This window comes from Haematobia irritans, chromosome 3 (genome assembly GCF_050003625.1).
Source record: "Haematobia irritans isolate KBUSLIRL chromosome 3, ASM5000362v1, whole genome shotgun sequence".
NCBI classification, from domain to species: Eukaryota; Metazoa; Arthropoda; class Insecta; order Diptera; family Muscidae; genus Haematobia; species Haematobia irritans.
The window spans coordinates 16,028,302-16,043,856 of record NC_134399.1 but is presented as its reverse complement, the minus strand read 5'-3'; positions in this window follow the sequence as shown (position 1 = coordinate 16,043,856).

Here is a 15,555-nt window from a genome sequence, read left to right as displayed (position 1 = left end):
TCAAAGTTTTATTTCTATTGAAATTTAGACAAAGTTTTACTTCCATAGAAAATTTTGCCAATATTTTACTTCTAAAGAAACCTTGCTCAAAATGTTATTTCTATATAAAAGTTTGTCAAAGTTTTATTTCTATATAAAATTTTGTCAAAATTTTTATTTCTATAGAAAATTTTATATCTATTTATATCTATGGACAATTTTATATCTATGGACAATTTTCTCAAAATTTAATTTCTAAAGAACATTTTCTCGACATTTTATTGATATAAAAAATTTTGTCAAAATTTTATTTCTATAAAAATTTTTCTCAAAATTTTATGTCTACAGAAAATTTTGTCAAAATTTTATTTTTATAAAATATTTTCTCACAATTTTATTTGTATTGAAAATTTGTCAAAATTTTATTCTCAGAGAAAATTAAAAAAAATATATCTATACAAATTTTGTCAAACGTTTATTTCTATAAATTTTTTTCAAAATTTTATTTCTATAGAAAAGTTTAATTAACATTTTATTTCTATAGAACATTTTGTCAAAATTTTATTTCTATAGAAAATGTTAATCAAAATTTTATTCCTATTGAACATTTTGTCAAAATTTTATTTCTATGGAAAATGTTAATCAAAATTTTATTCCTATTGAACATTTTGTAAAAATTTTATTTCTATAGAATATTTTATTAAATTTTTATTTCTACAAAAAATATTTATTAAAATTTTATTTCTATTTAATTCTTTTCAAAGTTTCAGTTCCATAGAACATGTTGTCAAAATTTAATTTCTATAGAAAATTTTGTCAAAGTTTCAGTTCCATAGAAAATTTTATGAAAATTTTATTTCCATAAAAAATTTTGTCAAAATTTTAGTTCTATGGAAAATTTTGTCAAAATTTTATTTCTATAGAAATTTTGTCAAAATTTTATTTCTATAGAAAATTTTGTCACAATTTTGTCAATATTTAAATTCTACAGAAAATTTAGTCAAAATTTTATTTCTCTAAAAAATTTTCTCAAAATTTTATTTCTATAAAGAATTATCTCAAAATTTTATTTCTATAAAGAATTATCTCAAAATTTTATTTCTATAGAAAAAGTTTTTTAATTTTTATATCTACAGAAAATTTTGTGAAAAATTTTATTTGAACAGAAAATTTTATCAAAATTTTATTTCTATAGTTTTCGATTTGTGCAAATTTTATTTCAAAAGTTTATGTCTATAGAAATTTTTGTCAAAATTTTGTTTCTATAGAAAATTTTTTCAAAATTTTATTTGTATAGAAAATTTTCTCTGAATTTTGTTTTCATAGAAAATTTTAATTCTGTAGAAAATATTATCAATATTTTATTTCTATAGATAATTTTCTCAAAATTTTATATAGAAAATTTTCTCAAAATTTTATTTCTATAGAAAATTTTCTCAAAATTTTATTTCTATATAAAATTTTCTAAAAATTTTATTTCTATAGAAAATTTTGACAAAATTGTGTTTCTGTAGAAAATTTAGTCTAAATTTTATTTCTGTATAAAATTTTTGTTAAAAATTTTATATCTGTAGAAAATATTATCAACATTTTATTTCCATATGTAACCTTATGTCAAAATGTTATTTCTTTAGAAAATTTTGTCAGAGTTTTAATTCTATAGAACATTTTGTCAAAATTTATAGAAAAAAAAAAACAAGTATATAGGGCCGTAAATTCGGCCAGGCCGAATCTTATGAACCCTCCACCATGGATTGCGTAGAAACTTCTACGAAAGACTGTCATCCACAATCGAATTACTTGGGTTGTGGTATCTTAAAACTTCTTAACATCGTTTACTATATTGTGAGTTAGTTCATACGTGGTAGAGAACCAGAATTGAAATATGGGGGTCGCTTATATGGGGGCTATATACAATTATGAACTTGATATGGACCAATTTTTGTGTGATTGGGGATCGATTTATCTGAGGGCTATATATAACTATAGACCGATATGGACCTAGTTAGACATAGTTGTTAACGGCCATATACTACCACAATGTACTAAATTTGAACTGACTCGGCTGAAATTTGCTCCTCCAAGAGGCTCCAAAACCAAATCCCGGGATCGGTTTATATAGGGGCTATATATGATTATGGACTGATATGGACCACTTTTGGCATGGCTAATATCATATACTACCACCATGTACCAAATTTCAACAAGTTCGGATGAATTTTGCTTCTCCAAAAGGGACCAGAGGTCAAATCTGGGGATCGGTTTATATGGGGGCTATATATAATTATGGACCGATTTCGACCAATTTTTGCATGGGAATTTGAGGCCATATATTAACACCACGTACCAAATTTCAACTGAATCAGATGAATTTTGGTCTTCCAAGAGGCTCCGGAGGTCAAATCTGGTGATCGGTTTATATGGGAGCTATATATAATTATGGACCGATGTGGACCAATTTTTGTATGGTTGTTAGAGACCATACACTAACACCATGTTCCAAATTTCAGCCGGATCGGATGAAATTTGCTTCTCTTAGAGGCCTCGCAAGCCAAATTTGGGGGTCCGTTTATATGGGGGCTATACGTAAAAGTGCCGATATGGCCCATTTCCAACACCATCCGACTTACATCAATAACAACTACTTGTGCCAAGTTTCAAGTCGATAGCTTGTTTCGTTCGGAAGTTGGCGTGATTTCAACAGACGGACGGACATGCTCAGATCGACTCAGAATTTCACCACGGCCCAGAATATATATACTTTATGGGGTCTTAGAGCAATATTTCGATGTGCCACAAACGGAATGACCAAGTTAATATACCCCCCATCCTATAGTGGAGGGTATAAAAACGGCCCTTTCGGATCATAGAAAATCACCACAATTGATTGCATACAAAATTCTTCTAATAATGGTCGCTTACAATTGCATTGCTATAATTAATTATGCATCAATATTGTCAAAGTTCTATTTCTATTGAAATTTTGTCAAAGTTTTATTTCTATTGAAATTTAGTCAACGTTTTACATCCATAGAAAATTTTGTCAAAATGTTACTTCTAAAGAAACCTTGCTCAAAATTTTATTTCTATATAATACTTTGTGAAAGTTTTATTTCTATATAAAATTTTGTCAAAATTTTTATTTCTATAGAAAATTTTGTCAAAATTTTATTTCTATAGACAATTTCCTCAAAATTTTATTGGCATAAAAAATTTTCTCAAAATTTTATTGACATAAAAAATTTTGTCAAAATTTTATTTCTTATATTTCATGTTAGCCTAATAATGAAACAGGCAATTGACGTCCAAATGCATTATATCTAATTATACAATTATTTTTCGAGCTTTATGGACAGATATAGATTAAGGAACATGGTTAATAGAGCCATTGAAAAGAAAACGCCAGATACCAATCTATACACGCCTGGACTGTACATGTTTCGGTTCGGGCGAATGAACCTTTCCACAGCCTTTAGTATAGATCTGGCTGGGAGAGATAACTCAATTTTGGGCCCTTTATGCTAACTCCTTATGGAGAAAACATTTGGGAAATTTCCTCTTACAAATTGAATCATCTTTTCTCCCACTGTACATCATCTTTTCATATAACTTACAAGTCCCTTAATCTTATTTTTATTTCGTTTTGTTACATAGTAATGCAACAACACGAAATTTATTTTTAGAAAGCTAATTTGTTAGAATTCACCTAAGTGGTGAACAGTCGAACAATGCTTATTGTTTCTACAGTCAACTACAACATATGACAATTAACAGAAACTGGTTTCCAGGATACAACATGTTCCTTAATCTATATCTGTCCATAAAGCTCGAAAAATAATTGTATAATTAGATAAAATTTTATTTCTATAAAATTTTTTCTCAAAATTTTATATCTACAGAAAATTTTGTAAAAATTTTATTTATATAAAATATTTTTTCAAAATTTTATTTGTATTGAAAATTTGTCAAAATTTTATGTTTTGAGAAAATTCAAAAAAAAAAAATATTTCTATACAAATTTTGTCAAACGCTTATTTCTATAGAAAATTTTTTCAAATTTTATTTCTCTAGATAATGTTAATCAACATTTTATTTCTATAGAACATTTCGTCAAAGTTTTATTTCTATAGAAAATGTTAATCAACATTTTATTTCTATTGAACATTTTGTCAAAATTTTATTTCTATAGAATAGTTTATTAAATTTTTATTTCTACAAAAAATATTTATTAAAATATTATTTCTATTGAATTTTTTTTCAATGTTTCAGTTCCATAGAAAATTTTGTCAAAATTTAATTTCTATCGAAAAGTTTGTAAAATTTTTTTCTATAAAAATTTTGTCATAATTTTGTCAATGTTTTAATTCTACAGAAAATTTAGTCAAAATTTTATTTCTGTAAAAAACTTTCTCAAAATTTTATTTCAATAAAGAATTATCTTAAAATTTTATTTCAATAGAAAATTTTCTCAAAATTTAATTCTATAGAAAAAGTTTTTTAAATTTTTATATCTATTTTGTGAAATATTTTATTTCAACAGAAAATTTTATCAAAATTTTATATCGATAGTCAATTTTGTGCAAATTTTATTTCAAGAGTTTATGTCTATAGAATTTTTTGTCAAAATTTTGTTTCTATAGAAAACTTTGTCAAAATTTTATTTGTATAGAAAATGTTCTCTAAATTTTGTTTTCATAGAAAATTTTAATTCGGTAACAACTATTATCAATATTTTATTTCTATAGAAAATTTTGTCTAAATTTTATTTCTATAGAAAATTTTGACAAAATTGTGTTTCTTTTTCTATAGCAAATTTTGTCAGGGTTTTAATTCTATAGAACATTTTGTCAAAATTTATAGAAATAAAAATTTTTATTTTATTTCGATAGTTTTCGATTTGTGCAAAATTTATTTCAAGAGTTTATGACTATAGAAATTTTTGTCATAATTTTGTTTCTATGGAAAATTTTGTCAAAATTTTATTTGTATAGAAAATTTTCGCTATATTTTGTTTTCATAGAAAATTTTTATTCTGTAGAAAATATCAATATTTTATTTCTATAGAAAATGTTCTCAAAATTTTATATAGAAAATTTTCTCAAAATTTTATATAGAAAATTTTCTCAAAATTTTCTATATATAGAAAAAAATTTCTCAAAATTTTCTATATATAGAAAAAATTTTCTCAAAATTTTATTTCTATAGAAAATGTTCTCAACATTTTATTTCTATAGAAAATTTTCTCAACATTTTTTTCTATAGAAAATTTTCTAAATATTTTATTTCTACAGAAAATTTTCTCAAAATTTTATATAGAACATTTTCTCAAAATTTTCTATATATAGAAAAAAATTTCTCAAAATTTTATTTCTATTCTGTAACAACTATTATCAATATTTCATTTCTATAGAAAATTTTCTCAAAATTTTCTATACATAGAAAAAATTTTCTCAAAATTTTATTTCTATAGAAAATTTTGTCTAAATTTTATTTCTATAGAAAATTTTGACAAAATTGTGTTTCTTTTTCTATAGCAAATTTTGTCAGAGTCTTAATTCTATAGAACATTTTGTCAAAATTTATAGAAATAAAAATTTTTATTTCTACAAAAAATATTTATTAAAATTTTATTTCTATTGATTTTTTTTCAAAATTTCAGTTCCATAGAAAATTTTGTCAAAATTTTATTTCCATAGAAAATTTTGTCAAAATTTTATTTCTATAGAAACTTTTGTCAAAATTTTATTTCTATAAAAATTTTGTCATCATTTTGTCTATGTTTTTTTTATTTCTGTAAAAAAATTTGCTCAAAATTTTATTTCAACAGAAAATTTTATCAAAATTTTATTTCGATAGTTTAAGATTTGTGCAGATTTTATTTCAAGAGTTTATGTCTATATAAATTTTTGTTAAAAGTTTGTTTCTATAGAAAATTTTGTCAAAATTTTATTTGTATAGAAAATTTTCTCTAAATTTTGTTTTCATAGAAAATTTTAATTCTGTAGCAAATATTATCAATATTTTATTTCTATAGAAAATTTTCTCAATATTTTCTACATATAGAAAAAATTTTCTCAAAATTTTATTTCTATAGAAAATTTTCTCAAAATTTTATTTCTATAGAAAATTTTGTCTAAATTTTATTTCTATAGAAAATTTTGACAAAATTGTGTTTCTTTTTCTATAGAAAATTTTGTCAGGGTTTTAATTCTATAGAACATTTTGTCAAAATTTATAGAAATAAAAATTTTTATTTCTACAAAAAATATTTATTAAAATTTTATTTCTATTGATTTTTTTTTTTTTCAAAATTTCATTCCATAGAAAATTTTGTCAAAATTTTATTTCCATAGAAAATTTTGTCAAAATTTTATTTCTATAGAAACTTTTGTCAAAATTTTATTTCTATAAAAATTTTGTCATAATTTTGTCAATGTTTTAATTCTACAGAAAATTTAGTCAAACTTTTATTTCTGTAAAAAATTTTCTCAAAATTTTATTTCTATAAAGAATTATCTTAAAATTTTATTTCTATAGAACATTTTCTCAAAATTTTATTTCTATAGAAAAAGTTTTTTAAATTTTTATATCGATAGAAAATTTTCTGAAAAATTTTATTTCAACAGAAAATTTTATCAAAATTTTATTTCGATAGTTTTCGATTTGTGCAAATTTTATTTCAAGAGTTTATGTCTATAGAAATTTTTGTCAAAATTTTGTTTCTATAGAAAATTTTTTCAAAATTTTATTTGTATAGAAAATTTTCTCTAAATTTTGTTTTCATAGAAAATTTTAATTCTGTAGAAAATATTATCAATATTTTATTTCTATAGAAAATTTTCTCAAAATTTTATATAGAAAATTTTCTTAAAATTTTCTATATATAGAAAAAATTTTCCCAAATTTTCTATATATAGAAAATATTTTCTCAAAATTTTATTTCTATAGAAAATTTTCTAAAAATTTTATTTCTATAGAAAATTTTGTCAAAATTTTATATAGAACATTTTCTCAAAATTTTCTATATATAGAAAAAATGTTCTCAAAATTTTATTTTTATTGAAAATTTTCTCAACATTTTATTTCTAGAGAAAATTTTCTAAAAATTTTATTTCTATAGAAAATTTTGACAAAATTGTGTTTCTGTAAAAAATTTGATCGAAATTTTATTTCTGTATAAAATTTTTGTTAAGAATTTTATTTCTGTAGAAAATATTATGAACATTTTATAGAATAAAAAATAGAACATTTTGTCAAAATTTTATTTCTTTTTCTATAGAAAACTTCTTTGTCAGAGTTTTAATTCTATAGAACATTTTGTCAAAATTTATAGAAATAAAAATTTTATTTCTATAGAAAATATTATCAAAATTTTATTTATATAGAAAATTTTGTTTAATTTTATTTCTGTAGAATTTTATTTCTATGGAAAATTTTGTGTTTCTGTAGAAAATTTGGTCGAAATTTTATTTCTTTATAAAATTTTTGTTAAAAATTTTATTTCTATAGAAAATTTTCTCAAAATGTTATTTCTTTTGAAAATTTTCGCAAAATGTTATTTCTTTTGAAAATTTTGTCAAAATTTTAATTTTATTTCTGTAGAAGATTTGGTCAAAATTTTATTTCTGTAGAAAATTTTGTCAAAATTTTATTTCTATAGAAAATTTTGTGTTTCTGTAGAAAATTTGGTCGAAACTTTATTTCTGTATAAAATTTTTGTTAAAAATTTTATTTCTATAGAAAATATTATCAAAATTTTATTTCCATATGTAACCTTTTGTCAAAATTTTATTTCAATAGAAAATTTTGTCAAAATTTTATTTCTGTTTAAAACTTTTGTTAAACATTCCATTTCTATAGAAAATTTTGTCAGAGTTTTAATTCTATAGAACATTTTGTCAAAATTTTATTTGCAAATAAAACGTTTGTTAAAAATTTTGTTTCTATCGAAAATATTATCAAAATTTTATTTCTATTAAAAATTTTTTTCAAAATTTTATTTCTAGAAAAAATTTTCTCAAAATTTTATTTCTATAAAAAATTTCTCAAAATTTTATTTCTATAGAAAATTTTGACACAGAGCGTTCTCCAAGCCCTTCCAGGGGTTTAACGGGACGGGGTCAGTTGTGACATTACCCTAAAAGCCATTTCTTTGAGTTGGCATTTCCTGGTACCACGACTTTCGGCACATCGCTTCTATTTGCTGTTTTATAGCACATCCTCAATCTTCGACGCTCTTAGTTGGCTGCTGCTTATTTTTCAAAGCTGACGTTAGAGGTCGTCAAAAGGCCCATAATTTCATTTAAATATTCAAAATTTATTTCACCTTTATTTAATGATAAATCATATTCATAAATTTGTACTCTTTAAATCTTTAAGAATATATTTGTGCCTCTTTCTGTGTTCAAGTTTTCTGTGTTCATCAAATTTATAACTTGATCTTTACAAAATACTTGCAGTTGCATGCCCCCAGATAATTTAGCTCCTTTTTAACTTTGGAATTTATATATGGATCTTGGTAAGCAACTCCACAGTTGTCAGCACTAGAACCACCCAATGTTTACCAGGCACTTGGTTGCAGTGCTGGGGCACCTCATGTAATTATTTTCCACTAGAATCAACCAAACCTCATTAGTAACCCCAGAGGTGGTTCTGAGATTTCAGTTTTGAGTTTTCTATGTTTCTCGTTGTGTGCTGTTTTTTTGCCTGTGGTTTCCTATGAAAGAATGTTGATTATTTAGATTTACTTACTTGGAAAACTCCCACAAACTACGACCACGACAAACACACACACACACACACCTCTACACTCCATAACAACAAAGCGTTCTAAGCCAGTTTATGGGTTGGCTGTTCTGGTGAACTGTGTTTTGCTGCTCCGGAGGAAAACTGAACAACAATTGTAAATTAACTACTCCTAAACATGCAACTATTTACCAGACAAATACTACAAAGAATATGCCACAAGAAAGAAACTTTTGTCAAGGACCTCAATATAGAGTACACTTGTTGTTGATAAAAATGATAATGATGATGTATATGTGTGGGTGTGTGAAAGATAGAGAAACAAAGTATCAGTTCGTATGTGTGAATTCGCCATTCTGCATGGGAAACGGAAATGGGAAGTTTGCCAAAAGTTCTGTGGAGAATAAAACATAATTGAAATTTTAAATTGGTTACACAGTTTTTTGGAACCGAAAGAACGAGCGCGATTGGTGTTAAGTCCAATATTTAAACAATATGTAAAAGGCATTAGGCAAAATTCCGATAACTAGCTCTATAGGTCGTTTTACTTTTAAGCAACAAACGGTCTCAGTGATGTAGACCCGAAGGTCTCAGTGGAAGAACCCCAAACTCATCGGTGGAACTGTAGGTCCGAAGGTCTCAATGGAGGGACTGTATATCGAAGGATCTCCGTGCAGATCAATGTGCCCTAAGGTCTCTGTGGGTTTCAAGGTTTCAGTGGTGGTACTGTCCGAGGTCTTAGTGGTGATGGGCCCTAAGTCCACAGTGGTGAAAATATTGGCTTGAAGGTCTCGGTTGTGAAACTGGGGAAACTCTAGGCCAGTGGTCGGACGGTAGGCTTGAAGGTCTCACTGGTTGGAATGTAGGCCCGAGTGATTCAGTGGTGGAGCTGTATGTCTGTCGTTCTCAGTGGTGGAATTATAGGCCCGATTATCTCTGTTGTGGTAGAAGGCAGTGATAGCACTGTAGGTTTCAGTTACGGAATTGTAGCCTCAAGGTCTCAATGGTGGAACAGTAGATCCGAAGGTCTCAGTTGTGAAACATGTGACCCGGGGGTCCCAGTGGAGGAACTGTAAATCGGAAGGTTTCAATGGTAGAACTGTAGATCTCAGTTGTCGTATTACAGCCCAAGGTCTCAATGGTGGAACTGTAGACCTGAAGTTCACTGTTGAACCTTAGGGTCGATGGTCTAAGTGGTGGAACCGTAGATTCGAAAGTCACAGTGAAGGAACTGTAGGCCCGAAGGTCTCAGTGGTGAAACTGTAAGTTCGATAGTTTCACCGAGAAGGTCTCAGCGGTGGAACTATGGGCCCAAAGATCTAACTGATGCAATTGTAGACCCGTAAGCCTGAAGTTTCCAACGGTGGGACTGTAGGTACCAGGAATTAGGCAAAATTCCGATAACTAGCTCTATAGGTCGTTTTACTTTTAAGCAACAAACGGTCTCAGTGGTGTAGACCCGAAGGTCTCAGTGGAAGAACCCCAAACTCATCGGTCCCGATGGTGGAACTATAGGTCCGAAGGTCTCAATGGAGGGACTGTAGGTCGGAGGATCTCAGTGCAGATCAATGTGCCCTAAATTCTCGGTGGGACTGTAGGCCTCAAGGTTTCAGTGGGGGGACTGTCCGAGGTCTTAGTGGTAATGGGCCCTAAGTCCACAGTGGTGAAAATATTGGCTTGAAGGTCTCGGTTGTGAAACTGGGGAAATGGGAACTGGGAATGTAGGCCCGAGTGTTTCAGTGGTGGAACTGTATGTCTGTTGTTCTCAGTGGTGGAATTATAGGCCCGATTATCTCAGTTGTGGTAGAAGGTAGTGATAGCACTGTAGGTTTCAGTTACGGAATTGTAATCTCAAGGTCTCATTGGTGGAACAGTAGATCCGAAGGTCTCAGTTGTGAAACTTGTGACCCGGGGGTTTCAGTGGAGGAACTGTAAATCGGAGGGTCTCAGTGGTAGAACTGTAGATCTCAGTTGTCGTATTACAGCCCAAGGTCTCAATGGTGGAACTGTAGACCTGAAGTTCACAGTTGAACTTTAGACTCAATGGTCTCAGTGGTGGAACCGTTAATTCGAAAGTCACAGTGAAGGAACTGTAGGCCCGAAGGTCTCAGTGGTGGAACTGTAAGTTCGATAGTTTCACCTAGAAGGTCTCAGCGGGGGAACTATGGGCCCAAAGATCTATCTGATGGAATTGTAGACCCGTAGGTCTCAGGATGGGGGAGAGAGGAACTGGATACCAGTGGTTGGAATGTAGGCCTGAATTTCTCAGCGGTGGGACTGTAGGTACCAGGATCTCGATGGTAAAACTGTAGACCCGAAGATCTCTTTGGAGGAAATATAAGCACAAAGGTCTCAGTGGTGGATATGTAGGTGTGTCGCTCTCAGTGGTAGGCAGTTTCAGTTTTCATATTCCTCTTTATTAATTTTAGTTAATAATAACAATCCTTTTAGTGAAATTTTATCACAGGAGATATTACGACAATGAGTGGTAGGCTCGAATATTCCAGTTGTGGAATTTTAGACCGAAAGGTTTTGATGGAGGATTCTGTAGGTCTCAGTTGTGGAACTTTAGACCTGAAGGTCTAAGTGGTGGAACTATAGGTTCCACGGTTTCAGTGGGAGAACTCTAGGATAAAAGGTCTCAGTTGTAGAACTAAAGACCAGGAGGTCCCAATCGTAGACCTTTAGGTCTCAGTTGTTGAATTACAGCCCCAAGATCTCTCGAACTTTAGACTCGATGGTGTCAGTGGAGTAACTGCTCATTCGAAGGTCACCGTCGAGGAACTGTAGGCCAGCAGGTCTCAGTGGTAGAACTATGACTAGCTCTATAGGTCGTTTTACCTTTAAGCAACAAGCGGTCTCAGTGGTGTAGACCCGAAGGTCTCAGTGGAAGAACCCCAAACTCATCGGTCCCGATGGTAGAACTGTAGGTCCGAAGGTCTCAATGGAGGGACTGTAGGTCGGAGGATCTCAGTGTAGATCAATGTGCCCTAAGGTCTCGGTGGGACAGTAGGCCTCAAGGTTTCATTGGTGGGTCTGTCCGAGGTCTTAGACCACAGTGGTGAAAATATTGGCTGGAAGGTCTCGGCTTTGAAACTGGGGAAACTCTAGGCCAGTGGTCGGACGGTAGGCTTGAAGGTTTCTGTGGTTGGAATGTAGGCCCGAGTGTTTCAGTGGTGGAACTGTATGTCTGTCGTTCTCAGTGGTGGAATTATAGGCCCAATTATCTCAGTTGTGGTAGAAGGTAGTGATAGCACTGTAGGTTTCAGTTACGGAATTGTAGTCTCAAGGTTTCAGTAGTGGAACAGTAGATCCGAAGGTCTCAGTTGTGAAACTTGTGACCCGGGGGTCTCAGTGGTGGAACAGTAGATCCGAAGGTCTCAGTTGTGAAACTTGTGACCCGGAGGTCTCAGTGGAGGAACTGTAAATCGGAAGGTCTCAGTGGTAGAACTGTAGATCTCAGTTGTCGTATTACAGCCCAAGGTCTCAATGGTGGAACTGTAGACCTGAAGTTCACAGTTGAACTTTAGGCTCAATGGTCTCAGTGGTGGAATCGTTAATTCGAAAGTCACAGTGAAGGAACTGTAGGCCCGAAGGTCTCAGTGGTGGAACTGTAAGTTCGATATTTTCACCGAGAAGGTCTCAGCGGTGGAACTATGGGCCCAAAGATCTCACTGATGGAATTGTAGACCCGTAGGTCTCAGGATGGGGGGAGAGAGGAACTGCATACCTGTGGTTGGAATGTAGGCCTGAAGTTCTCAACGGTGGGACTGTAGGTACCAGGATCTCGATGGTGAAACTGTAGACCCGAATATCTCTTTGGAGGAAATAAAAGCACAAAGGTCTCAGTGGTGGATATGTAGGGTGTCGCTGTCAGTGGTAGGCAGTTTCAGTTTTCATATTCCTCTTTATTTACTTTAGTTAATAATAACAATCCATTTAATGAGATTTTATCACAGGAGATATTACATCAATGAGTGGTAGGCTCGAATATTTCAGTTATGGAATTTTAGACCGAAAGGTTTTAATGGAGGAACCTGAAGGTCTCAGTTGTGGAACTTTAGACCTGAATGTCTCAGTGGTGGAACTATAGGTTCGACGGTTTTAGTGGGGGAACTGTAGGATCGAAGGTCTCAGTTGTGGAACTTTAGTCCTGGAGGTCTCAATCGTAGACCTTTAGGTCTCAGTTGTTGAATCACAGACCCAAGACCTCACAACCCCAAGATCTCTCGAACTTTAGGCTCGATGGTGTCAGTGGAGTAACTGCTAATCCGAAGGTCACCGTCGAGGAACTGTAGGCCCGCAGGTCTCAGTGGTAGAACTAGAGGTTCGACGGTTTCTGTGAAGGAATTGTTGTGGAACTTTAGGCCCGTATATCTCAGTGAAGAAATTGTAAGCCCTGAAGGTATCAGTGGAAGAACTGTAAGTCTCAGTAGTGGAATTGCATCCTCATGGTATCAAAGGTGAAACTGTCGATTTAAAGTTGACAGTGAATCTTTAAGCTCTATGTTCAAAGTGGTAGAACTATAGGTTCGACGGTTTCAGTTGAGGACCTATAGTTCCGAAGGTTTCAGTGGTAGAACTGTAGGTTTCGTTTGTCAAATTATAGCCCCACTGTTTAAATGGTGGAACTGTAGACTCGAAGTTCACAGTGGAAATTTAGGCTTGTTGGTCTCAGTAGTGGAACTGTAGATCTGGAGGACTCAGTGGAGGCACTGGAGGTTCGACGGTTTCAGGGAGGAAAGTCTACGCCGACAGGTCTTAGTGCTGGAACTGGAGACCCTAAGATATCATTAGAGGAACTGTAGGTCCAAAGGTCTCAGCGGTGGAACAGTAGGACTGAAGTTCACAGTTGAAAGAACTGTAGGCCCGAAGGTCTCGGTTGTCAAATTATGGTCCGAAGTTCTCAGTGGAAATTTAGGCTTGGTGGTCTCAGTATTGGAACTGTAGATCTGGACGACTCAATGGAGGCATTGTAGGTTGGACGGGTTCAGAGAGGGAATTCTAGGCCGAAAGGTATTAGTGCTGGAATTGTAGACTCTAAGGTCTCATTAGAGGAACTGTAGGACCGAAGGACTCAGCGGTGGAATAGTATGTCGAAGTTCACAGTGGAAAGAACTGTAGGCCTGAAGGTCTCGGTTGTCAAATTATGGCCCAATGTCTAAATGGTGGCACTGTAGACCAGAAGTTCACAGTGAAACTATAGGCTTGATTGTCTCAGTAGTGGAACTGTAGATCTGAAGATCTCAGGGGGCATTGTAGATTCGACGGTTTCAGGGAGGAAAGTCTACGCCGAAAGGTCTTAGTGCTGGAATTGGAGACCGTAAGATCTTATTAGAGGAACTGTAGGTCTGAAGGTCTCAGCGGTGGAACAGTAGGACCGAAGTTCACAGTTGAAAGAACTGTAGGCCCGATGGTCTCGGTTGTCAAATTATGGTCCGAAGTTCTCAGTGGAAATTTAGGCTTGGTGGTCGCAGTAGTGGAACTGTAGATCTGGATGACTCAGTGGAGGCATTGTAGGTTTGACGGTTTCAGGGGGGAAACTCTACGCCGAAAGGTCTTAGTGCTGGAACTGGAGACCCTAAGGTATCATTAGAGGAACTGTAGGACCGAAGGACTCAGCGGTGGAATAGTAGGTCGAAGTTCACAGTGGAAAGAAGAGTAGGCCTGCAGGTCTCGGTTGTCAAATTATGGTCCGAAGTTCACAGTGGAAATTTAGGCTTGTTGGTCTCAGTAGTGGAATTGTAGATCTGGAGGACTCAGTGGATGCATTGTAGGTTCGACGGTTTCAGGGAGGGAACTCTACGCCGGAAAGTCTTAGTGCTGGAACTGGAGACCCTAAGATATCATTAGAGGAACTGTACGACCGAAGGACTCAGCGGTGGAATAGTAGGTCGAAGTTCACAGTTGAAAGAACTGTAGGCCCGAAGGACTCGGTTGTCAAATTATGGTCCGAAGTTCTTAGAGGAAATTAAGGCTTGGTGGTCTCAGTAGTGAAGCTGTAGATGTGAAGGACTCAGTGGAGGCATTGTAGGTTCGACGGTTTCAGGGAGGAAACTCTACGCCGAAAGGTCTTAGTGCTGGAACTGGAGACCCCAAGATCTCATTAGAGGAACTGTAGGACCGAAGAACTCAGCGGTGGAATAGTAGGTCGAAGTTCACGGTGGAAAGAACGGTAGGCCCGAAGGTCTCGGTTGTCAAATTATGGCCCCAAGGTCTAAATGGTGGCACTGTAGACCAGAAGTTCACAGTGAAACTATAGGCTTGATGGTCTCAGTAGTGGAACTATAGATCCGAAGATCTCAGAGGGCATTGTAGATTCGACGGTTTCAGAGAGGAAAGTCTACGCCGAAAGGTCTTAGTGCTGGAACTGGAGACCCTAAGATATCATTAGAGGAACTGTAGGTCCAAAGGACTCAGCGGTGGAACAGCAGGACCGAAGTTCGCAGTGGAACTTTGGTCCCGATTGAATGGTCGAAATATAAGCACGAAGATTTCAGTGGTGGAAATGTAAATCCGAAGTCTCGGTGGTATTATGTATTACGCGCCCACAAATGAATTCTTTAGCATAGTTCAAAATTAAAAGCTTACAATGAATAGGACGAAGTGCCATAAGACACACGTTAACCGATCACATCTAACTGAAAGTAAAACGACGTTGTGTTGTCCAAAGTCCTAGTCGATCGTCTTTCCGAGACTGCAATTTGTTGCAAAAGGTCGACAATATGAATCGTATAGCTTGTGGATCATTAGAGTAAACCCGAATGTATCAGTGGAGAAACTGTGGGCCGGACGATATAAGTGGTGGAACTGTAGAACCGAATGTTTCAG